Source organism: Myxine glutinosa, chromosome 5 (assembly GCF_964187855.1).
Source record: "Myxine glutinosa chromosome 5, kmMyxGlut1.1, whole genome shotgun sequence".
NCBI classification, from domain to species: Eukaryota; Metazoa; Chordata; class Myxini; order Myxiniformes; family Myxinidae; genus Myxine; species Myxine glutinosa.
The window spans coordinates 86,655,926-86,667,123 of NC_136265.1; the positions used below are offsets into that span (position 1 = coordinate 86,655,926).

At 50.2% G+C, this 11,198-nt stretch overlaps 1 protein-coding gene across 3 annotated transcripts in view; it reads left to right on the top strand.

The window, feature by feature from the left end:
* The window catches only part of LOC137415082 (uncharacterized), a 399,049-nt gene that overhangs the window by 89,464 nt on the left and 298,387 nt on the right, over positions 1-11,198 (top strand). Inside the window, exons 1-3 of one of the 3 annotated variants that reach the window (XM_078778291.1) lie at positions 4,793-5,403; positions 5,540-5,753; positions 8,355-8,555. The exons of 1 other annotated variant lie outside the window; for it this stretch is intronic. The gene's annotated coding sequence lies outside the window, so the exon portion shown is untranslated. Of the gene's footprint in view, positions 1-4,792; positions 5,404-5,539; positions 5,754-8,354; positions 8,556-11,198 lie in introns of those variants that run through there. One more of the 3 variants, XM_078778292.1, reaches the window with a different exon arrangement.

Here is an 11,198-nt window from a genome sequence, read left to right on the forward strand (position 1 = left end):
CGGGCACCTGGTGGTCCTGTCCACCATGGTGAGCAGGTGTGTGAAACCGCGTGATGGGGGAAGGGGGCCCACCAGGTCCACGTTGACGTGGTCGAAACGTCGTTCGGGCACGGTGAAAGGTGCCAGCGGGGCCTGGGTGTGTCGGTGGACCTTGGCCTGTTGGCAGGCTGTGCAGGTGCTGGTCCAATCACGGACATTCCGTCGAAGGCCGTGCCAGATGAATCGCGCCGACACCAGCTTCTGGGAAGCTTTCCGGCCCGGGTGGGAAAGGCCGTGGAGGGAGGCGAAGATGCGGCGTTGCCAGGTAGCGGGCACGATGGGGCGAGGCTGGCCTTGGGAGACGTCGCAGAGCAGGACAGTGTCCGTGAAGGGGATGTCGGCCAGGCGGAGGCCCGTGTCCGCCACCCGGAGGGCTTGCACCATGGTCCGGTGGTTTGGTCCGCCGCCATAAGCGCGAAGTCCACGCCGAGGTGGACCACGTTCGCGCTGGCCCGAGAAAGACAGTCGGCCACGGCGTTGTCTTTGCCGGCGATGTGCCGGATGTCTGTGGTAAACTCCGACACGGCGGAGAGGTGGCGCTGTTGGTGGGCCGACCACGGCTCCTTGACCTTGGCCATTGCGTAAACCAACGGCTTGTGGTCGACGAACGCCGTGAAGGGTCGGCCCTCCAGGAGGTGGCGGAAATGGCGAACGGCCAGGTGTAGACCGAGGAGCTCACGGTCAAACGTGCTATATTTGAGCTCGTTCGGCCGGAGCTGCCGGCTAAAAAAAGCGAGTGGCTGCCAAAGCCCGTTCACCCATTGCTCATGTACGGCGCCCACCGCATAGTCGGAGGCATCCGTGGTGAGGGCGATGGGAGCGTTGAGCACCGGGTGAGCGAGCAGTGTTGCGTCGGCGAGGGCCCGCTTTGAGCTTTTGAAGGCCGCGTCCATTGCTGCGGACCAGATGATGTCGCGCTTGGCCGGCTTGCCCCGGAGGGCTTTGTAGAGGGGCCGCATGAGTTGAGCAGCGCGGGGCACGAAGCGGTGATAGAAATTCACCATTCCCAGGAATTCCTGCAGGGCCTTTATGGAGCGGGGACGCGGAAACGTGGTGATGGCCTCGACCTTGGTTGGCAGCGGCACGGCCCCGTTCATAGTGATGTGGTGGCCCAAAAAATCAACGGCCGTCGTGCCGAAGTGGCATTTGGCCGGGTTGACGATGAGGCCGTGCTCGCTGAGGTGCCCGAACAGTGTTCGGAGGTGGAGGAGGTGCTCGGCCCGGGACGTGCTGGCGACGAGGATGTCGTCCAGGTAAACGAAGAGGAACGGCAGGTCACGCAGCACGCCGTCCATCAAGCGCTGGAACGCCTGAGCCGCGTTCTTGAGGCCAAACGGCATCCGCAGGAATTCGAATAAGCCGAACGGCGTGATGACGGCCGTTTTAGGGACGTCGGCCGCCCTGACAGGTACCTGGTGATATCCCCGTATTAGATCGATTTTTGAAAAAATGACCCGTCCCGCCAGACGGGCGGAGAAGTCTTGGATGTGCGGGATCGGATACCTGTCGGGGGTGGTGGCGTCGTTAAGGCGGCGGTAGTCGCCACATGGGCGCCAGCCGCCCCCTGGTTTTGGGACGATGTGTAGTGGCGAAGCCCACGCGCTATCGGAGCACCGCACGATGCCGAGGTGTTCCAACGCGTCGAACTCGGCTTTGGCCACGGCGAGCTTGGCTGGGTCGAGGCGGCGGGCTCTGGCGTAGACCGGCGGGCCCGTGGTTGGTATGTGGTGCTCAATCCCATGTCGTACTGCGGCGGCCGAAAACGTCGGCCGCGTGAGGGCCGGGAACTCTGTGAGCAGGCGAGCAAACTCGTTCGCCGCCGGGAGGGCGCATGCCAGCTCGGTCGGAGCGGAGCTGCTCAACGTGCATACCAAGGAGCTGAAGGTCTCGGCGTTGATGAGGCGACGCCGTTGCATGTCCACCAGCAGTCCGTGTGCGCAGAGGAAGTCGGCGCCTAGCAGAGCCATGGGCACGCTTGCGGTTACAAAAGTCCAAGTAAAGCGTTGGCCGCCGAAGCAGAGGGTGACGTTGCGCGGGCCGAAGGTGCGGATGGCCGATCCGTTGGCCGCAACCAAGGAGGGGCCGCAAACCACGGACTGCCTGTCCTGATCGGAGGCGGGTATGACGCTCAGTTGGGCGCCGGTGTCGCACAGGAAGCGCCGTACAGGCGCTTTGTCCGTGATGAAAAGTAAGTTGCCCGTGTGGCCGGCGCTCATGGCTGGTAATGAACGCCGGCCGGCCGTTTCCCGGCTTGCCGAAGGTGCACGGGGGTCGGCATGTCTGGGCCTTCTGTCCTAACCTGGCATGATAGTAACACCACGCTTGATCAGGTGGAGGCCCCGGTCGTCGTGCTGGAGGTGGTCGGCTCGGCGTAGCGGCCGCCAATTGCATCGGCAGTTCGGTCGTCGACCGTGCCGGGTGCTCGGGCGCCATGGGCGTTGCGTTGGACGGCTGTGGGCCCCAGGTCGCTGCTGCAATGCGTTGGCCTGCCGCGGAGATCTTGTCGGCTTCCCTGGCGAGGGCGCGGGGATCCGTGATCGTCGTGCTTGCCAGGGCGAGGCGTACCGGGCTAGGCAGCTGACGGAGGAACAGCTCCCGGAACAGGAATGCCGGAGAGTGCTCGCCGAGCAGCGAAAGCATGTAGTCCGTTCGCTCGGACGGGCGCGTGTCGCCGAGCTCGGGCAGGTCGAGCAGGCACCGTGCGCGTTCCGCCGATGAGAGGGCGAAAGCGTCGAGGAGGAGCTTTTTAATCGCTCGGTATTTGTCAGCGGCTGGCGGGCTCTCGAGGAGGCTCAGGGCGTGGGCCGCGGTGGCTGAACCGAGCGCTGCTACCACATGGTGGAAGCGGGTGTCGTCGGCCGTGATGCCGCGCAGGGCGAACAGGGAGTCCGCCTGGGCAAACCAAACTGCCGCGTGAGCCTCCCAGAAGGTAGGCAGTTTGAGGGCAACGGCCATGTCCATGTCGGTAGGTCACCAATGTAGGAGCTGTGCTCCCACGTCAATCGGAAGAATGGACGCGACAAAAAGCTGGAATTCGTCCGAGTTTCTTTATTGTCACAAAACAACTCGGGTACTCTGAAAAGCCCGTTTATCGGGCAGCAATATATATACACATTATCCCGGAGCGTTTGCCCGGGAAAGGTGAGAGGGGGCGTGGCCGGGCGTCCTGGCCGCGGCCTGGCAAGTCGAGGGCGGGCATGCCCGGGCATGCCCGGGCGTCCCGGACGCGGCCTGGCAAGTCGAGGGCGGGCATGCCCGGCCATGCCCGGGCGTCCCGGCCGAGGCCTGGCAAGTTGCGAGCGGCCTGCCCGGGCGTCCCGGACGAGCCCGGCATGGTGATCGCTCCGCGTCCTTGGTAGGTGCAAGGCGATTGTGTAAACCCAGTGGTAGCCGTTACAACATCATTGATTGACACATGGAGAGAACGTTGAATGATGCCACCACTCTGTATCTGTCACTGGTCTGCAAACAATATCACAACAAATAATTTAGCAATGAAAACGGGAAATGGGAGGAGGGAGGGATGTTTGCACCCCGGATCAACCAAAAGGGTGATTCATCAAAGTGTGTGTTACTGTTATTGGAGCACCGACACAGCGGAACAGCCTCGCTCTCAGCAATGATACAAACAAGCAGGGGGCACTGCATCATCGGCACAACCACATTCTCAGCAATGATACAAACCAGCAGTCACAGGCGACACCGATGACCCAACAACAACAAAACACAAGTCAACACTCAACAACAACCGAATGTCCACAATCCTCGGAAGGTTCTCAACCCTCAAGTGACGTTCCATCACCATTGGTGTTTAACTGAATTTCAAGATTCGAAATCCATCTTCTCTCCAGGTCTTCAAGACACCTCGAGGAAGGTGTATCGTCCAGCTTGGCATGTCAAACCTCTTTTTTTCCTCCTCGTTTTCATTCGGGATTCAATATTTTTGTGAATAAAACTTTTAAACTAGAAGTAACGAGGATAATATGCGATGGGCTGAGATAACGATCGAGAGGGATTCGATGAAAAGTAGAAGTAACATGGAAGAGAAAAGGGAAGAAGAAAAATTCGGAAAGGAGAGGAAGAAGAGTCGGCGCGAATCAAGCGTGGATCTGGTTAACTGGACATGCGATTTGGTGTTTTAAACATCTTCGTGAGTGGAGGAAGACTTGTGGAGATTTCGGGTTTGAAACATCTTCATGAGTCGAGGAAGAGTTGTGGAGATTTCGGGTTTGAAACATCTTCATGAGTCGAGGAAGAGTTGTGGAGATTTCGGGTTTGAAACATCTTCATGAGTCGAGGAAGAGTTGTGGAGATTTCGGGTTTTAAACATCTTCGTGAGTGGAGGAAGAGTTGTGGAGATTTCGGGTTTGAAGCATCTTCGTGAGTAGAGGAAGAGTTGTGGAGATTTCCGGTTTTAAACATCTTCGTGAGTCAAGGAAGAGTTGTGGAGATTTCGGATTTTAAACATCTTCGTGAGTGGAGGAAGAGTTGTGGAGATTTCGGGTTTGAAACATCTTCGTGAGTGGAGGAAGAGTTGTGGCGATTTCGGTTTTTAAACATCTTCATGAGTGGAGGAAGAGTTGTGGAGATTTCGGGTTTTAAACATCTTCGTGAGTAGAGGAAGAGTTGTGGAGATTTCCGGTTTTAAACATCTTCGTGAGTCGAGGAAGAGTTGTGGAGATTTCGGATTTTAAACATCTTCGTGAGTGGAGGAAGAGTTGTGGAGATTTCGGGTTTGAAACATCTTCGTGAGTGGAGGAAGAGTTGTGGAGATTTCGGGTTTGAAACATCTTCGTGAGTGGAGGAAGAGTTGTGGCGATTTCGGGTTTGAAACATCTTCGTGAGTGGAGGAAGAGTTGTGGAGATTTCGGGTTTGAAACATCTTCGTGAGTGGAGGAAGAGTTGTGGAGATTTCGGGTTTTAAACATCTTCGTGAGTAGAGGAAGATTTGTGGAGATTTCCGGTTTTAAACATCTTCGTGAGTCGAGGAAGAGTTGTGGAGATTTCGGATTTTAAACATCTTCGTGAGTGGAGGAAGAGTTGTGGCGATTTCGGGTTTGAAACACCTTCGTGAGTGGAGGAAGAGTTGTGGCGATTTCGGGTTTGAAACATCTTCGTGAGTGGAGGAAGAGTTGTGGCGATTTCGGGTTTGAAACATCTTCGTGAGTGGAGGAAGAGTTGTGGAGATTTCGGGTTTGAAACATCTTCGTGAGTGGAGGAAGAGTTGTGGAGATTTCGGGTTTGAAACATCTTCGTGAGTGGAGGAAGAGTTGTGGAGATTTCGGGTTTTAAACATCTTCGTGAGTAGAGGAAGAGTTGTGGAGATTTCCGGTTTAAAACATCTTCGTGAGTCGAGGAAGAGTTGTGGAGATTTCGGGTTTTAAACATCTTCATGAGTGGAGGAAGAGTTGTGGAGATTTCGGGTTTTAAACATCTTCATGAGTAGGGGAAGAGTTGTGGAGATTTCGGGTTTTAAACATCTTCATGAGTCGAGGAAGAGTTGTGGAGATTTCGGGTTTTAAACATCTTCGTGAGTGGAGGAAGAGTTATGGAGATTTCGGGTTTTAAACATCTTCGTGAGTGGAGGAAGAGTTGTGGAGATTTCGGGTTTTAAACATCTTCGTGAGTGGAGGAAGAGTTGTGGAGATTTCGGGTTTGAAACATCTTCGTGAGTGGAGGAAGAGTTGTGGAGATTTCGGGTTTTAAACATCTTCGTGAGTGGAGGAGGAGTTGTGGAGGTTTCCGGTTTTAAACATCTTCGTGAGTCGAGGAAGAGTTGTGGAGAACTGAAACACGACCATGGCCTCCAACTGCTTCAGATTTGACGGTTGATGCTGCCCGTAACATTATTCCCGCAAAGCTATTCAACTTTGTGGCATGGGTAATTGGGGCCTCAGATGATCCAGATGAAGAAAACTATGTTGACGTGAAGGATGTGGTGAGCCGTAGAATCCTCAGCATTACCCAAGACATAGTCTTCCTGGCCTCAAAAGGAAAGAAGTCAATGCCAAAGCAAGTATCATTGGCCATGGCAGTCAGGCACCTCAGTGGTTCTGCTCAACTGATATGTCTACTGAATGGTTTTGGATACAGTGTATCACATAGTTATGTGTTAGAACACGACACTGCATTAGCCCAGCAGGAAATTCTTCGCGGCTCAAATACTGGACCATCTTGTCTCCAGAAAGGCGTCTATACATCTCCAGTATGGGACATAACGACTTCGGAGAAGAGACGTTATCAGGGAAAGGGTCAACGCACAACACCAACGGCATTGCAATCCAACATGATCAGCTGCAACCACCAAATGCAGGGGAAGGGGATACACCGTCAACATCCTCTCCTGCCAAGACAAAGCAGCGTTTCCTTCCAGCGCCAGAAAAGGATATTGTGGGGATTGGGGTGGAGGGGGGGGGGGGGGGGCTGCATAAGTTCTAACCACTAATAACGTTGAGCAGTCATCTACCATGTATTAAATTAGCCATGTTTTTATTCGTGATATATATGTGAAGCAAAACAATATTTAAATTGTAAAAGTATTTAAAATATAACATTTGATGCATATATATGTGTATTGTAAACCAGACCTTATTGGGCATTAGCTTTATGAATTAATCATAATTTATTCGCAAAACAGGCGATTGTACATAAAATGTTCCCTGTGTAATCAAACTTTCAAATACAAAGTTTCTCCACATGTTTCCAAACTATGTACGAGTCACAAGCAGAGTAACTCCTGAATAAAACACAAATACCATGTAGATAACTGTCAACCGACTATCTGTTGAGTCTACCGTCACATTTACATCACACAACATTACACTCCACATCAAAATAGTCCAGAACACATTTTATCTAAAATTATACCAACTTTGACATTTCCTTTCTTATCAGGTCATTATTTTTTGTGCACAATACGTTTTTCTATTACCCAGATGTGTATATTTATAATAAAAATACACCAGTTGCATATTTAATATTCTTAAAATGCTTAAATACATACAGAGCACACAAGTCGAAAAACAACATTTAGGTCTGAAGTGACGATGCATGCCCTTAATTCCTTGTTTACCCCCAAAACTTTGAGCCCGCACCCTTCGCGAATGTGCAACTTCTGGATGTGGGATGATGTAAAATAGTGATGACACATATATTAGCTTCACTTTAAACCAAATTTCATCTCCCCCCCACCCCCCCCCCCCCCCCACCCTATGAGTGGACCACAATAATCATTTTCTCGAGGAATAAAGAAGGCCACAGCCCAGAGCCTAATATATCATACTAAAATAGGCAATTTAGTGTATCTGTCTGTTTGTCTGTCTGACCATTTTTGACCTTGATACATTTGGTTGTTCCTCATCCAATCTCAACCAAAATGTCACATGATGGAGTTTGCAGCTACTTAATTTGTCCCCCTCCCCCCCCAAGGGGTTTTTCTCTGCCAATGGGATTGGGTGTTGAGGTCCATATCGTGTTGGGATAGATTTATTGTGGTGTTTTTTCCAGGTCTAAACAAATCACAAACTGGTCAAACACTTGAAATATTTCCTTCAATCCTGACAAATCTTTCTCTCTCTATCCGAAAGTACCGTCTGGCAACCTCTCCCCCCTCACGTTTTGAATTTTGGGAATTGCCGATTCTTCTTCCTCTTTCCTGTGTAAATACGCTCATTTAATTTCCAAAGTAACTTCACTTTCCTCGTGTTCAAACTATCTAATAATACAAATGCTCTTCTTTGAAACCTGTAATACAGGTGATTCAGTCCGACTTCCCAGTGTGATGAACATGAACTGAATTCCCACGGACATGTTCCAGAGGAATGTTGTTGTTCCATCCGATTTTATGTAAAGTGGTTTCTTATTTATTACCTGAAAGTTATTGATGTGGGGAAACTGTCTGCATATCAGCACACCTGTGGCATGGATTACCTGTGAGCACAAGTACTCCTTCATACACATCCCCTGTGCTCGTGTTTGAGGCCTTCTCACCATTGAATGTCTTCATCATAAAATTGCAGAACAGGCCCAGATTTTACATAAATATCGAGGCTTTTTAATTTTTCAGATGCGGCCAAATCAACATTCACATGAATATGCAATTTACAGTGTTGTCTTCGGACATGCAATTTTGTTTTTTGGGGGGGTCACAGGGTGTGCGTTGGTGTGTGGTGAAAGTTTAAAGTTCTGCAACTGATTGAAGCAGAAGATAAGGCCTCAAGTATGGAGGTACTTCACATATTGGCACTTTGTCAGATCAAGGTCCTCAGAGTGGACTAAACATCAGGAAGAGTGGTATGTTTCCCTCCTCTCTGAAGGTTCACCCACCATGTACGCTCAAGTTGGCTGTGAGATGGATTCCTGTCATGTGCAGCCGGAATCGGAACAGCCGACAGTGCTCGTGTGTGGAATGAAGGTTGAGGAGCTGGAAGGATTTCCTGAGATTCTGCAGATAAAAATCGAGGATGTGAACTCCTTTGATCTGGAGGAGGAGGAGGAGCAATGTGACCAGCCGAATGGTGAGTTGTGTGATTGACATCACTTCTAATGAGGTCTGTGTTTGTTTCATGTGCTTTTTTTTGTGTTATTGAAAAAGGCTCCTGAAACACCTCGAGCAGAAAGGAAGGGAATAAAATGGAAAATGAATGAATGATCGTTTTAAGGCCATTTTCCCCGCGAGAGCGGGGTTTAGCCTTGCGGGCCCCATGACAATCATGGTTCCCTGTTTGAGGCAATGTTTTTATGGCCGGATGCCCTTCCTGATGCCAACCCTTTTAGTCGCCTCTTACGACACGCAGGGATATGGTGTACCGATTGTAAACCGGGGTACACACCGGGTCCGGGGTACACCCGGGTCATAAAATAAAATGGAAAGTTCCCCCAAATATTCCTGCAGGTCGCACAAGAACTGCCAGCAGCCCCCTTCTGGTGAAACTGCCAAAATCAAGACTCTCTGCTCACCTTCACTCTTTCATTCCTCTTTTCTCCTGCCTCTGAAATAACTCCATCACTCTCTTCAATCGCTCTCCTCTCTCCAGGTCTTTAAAACAGCTGTTCGCCACCATCTCTTCATCTTCCCCCATCCAAAACCTTGATCTTTTCTGCCCCCATCAAAACACCCCAAATTCGCAATGATGGGGTCACTTGGGGTGGAAAAGATCAGGGTTAGACAGAGCATGATCCGAGATTGTGATGAACAGCTGTCTTGAAGATTTAGAGGGAAGAATGAGATTGAAGAGAATGTGCAAGTTGTTTGCACAAGTGGTTGAAGAAGGGGAATGAAAGGGTGAAGGTGAACAGGTTTCCTGTATTTTGGGAATTTCACCTGTGGGGTGTTGCTGTGGGACGTGTTCCCTGCACAACTGCAGAAACGTGGGGGGAGGAGGGGTGAGAGGGTGGTGGGGAGGGGGGGGGGGCACAACGTATGGAAAGAGAAGACCAGAAAGGAGACAGGATAAGAAAGTCACACCACTCACCTCTCTGTGTCGTGAATGTGATAGGCCCATACAGGGGCGTTGATCGCGATTGAAAAGTGGGGGAGACATTTTCTGGGAAAATTATTTTGAAGTGGCTGTGAAGAAGATGACGATGTTTTTTGTCATTTTCATGAATTTGATATAATCTAATAAATAGTGGCCAATTTGAAATGTGATATAAAATTTAAAATTGAATTGACGATATATCACGAAGTTGGAAGACTTCCTATGTGGGAATGACACACAATTCCTCGAAAAAGAAAATCGACCAAGATACAACCTGTGAAGGTACCTGCCAATCCATCACCTGTGGAGGATTTCACATCACATAACACTCATTAATCCTTTGTGTGCGGCATCTTGTTTGTTCGTTTTCAAAATGTTCATTTGAAAACTACTTTTTTTTTTGGTCGTTTTCCAAAAAAAAAAGAATTTTCATCTTGTGACAAATCTGCGAAAGCAGCACACAAGGGTTAAACATTTGGGCAGCATCACTGAACTACAAAATTGACCGAAGAAAAATAGCCCGTTTGTAATTATTCTTTTCAGACAATAACTGAAAACTGAGTGAAGCTCCTTACTTTGTTCAAACATGAATGGTGCTGCATTTCACAGTGGGAAGGTCCATGACACCTCAAATTTTTCACATCCAGAAAGGGTTCCATGAAAAGTAGGCGTAACTGCATGTTACGTTTGTGGCAGGGTAGGTAATGAAATACCTTGGTCCAGATAGAATTGTATAGATTAGTGTGCCCCGAATGTCGCGAAGAAGAAGAAGAACAAAAAAAAGAAGAGCCTTCAAGTAACTAAGTGGGGAATCCTAAGTAGGGAATTTATATACTTTGTTTGCTTGTTTGTTTGATTTGTTTGTTTGATAAATGTTAGTTAGCTCTTTCACGAGCCTCGACTCTGTATAAATAAATAAATAAATAAAATCCATTAGGCCGCAAGTCCGGTAAGATCGTACATGTGTCTCCAAGCGAGGGGTGGAGCTATGCTAATTCGGTAGGGCTGAAGAATAATCCCCAGTGTGTGATTGCCCTTGTGATTTTCCCTTCGTTCTTGTGAAGCACACTTGGCCAGCCTTGACCTCGGCATATGACAACACCCACAAGCCCGACAGAAACCCAGCACATTTGCCGATTGTGGATTTTGTGGGTGTGGAAGGTGTGTGTGCCGGCAGGAATGGATCAAGCTCTGGAGGAGTGGTGACTGCCCCCCCCCCCGCCCCCTCCGAGGTTGTTTGGCCCTGGCAGCCAGGGGTGTCTGGCATTTAGAAACCCGTCGGTGTGGGGGGGAAGGGTCTGGTCAGGCACCTCGAGTTATGGAGTCCCCTGGCGACTTTGAGGCTATGTGAGCCTGAGGCAAAGGAGCCTGGTGTGGAGACCTTCCCAGTGGGACGACAGCTAATGAGCTGTTTGGCTGTCACCGAGATTTGAAGGGGGGGGGGGGGGTGGAGAAGTCGCAAGTCAGGCACTTGCTTTTGGGACTGCGGGCACCACAGCCTGGGCACCACAGCCTGCTTGTACTGTACCTCCCGCTGCCTAGTTGAGGATGGCACCTGTGTTTTATGACATTTATGCCATGGTCTTGCAGAGAGGGTGAAATAAGTGTATTGATTAATTGCAATGTGTGTGAATGATGTGTGATTTGTGTGAATGAATGGGGGGAAAATATACCGAGCCA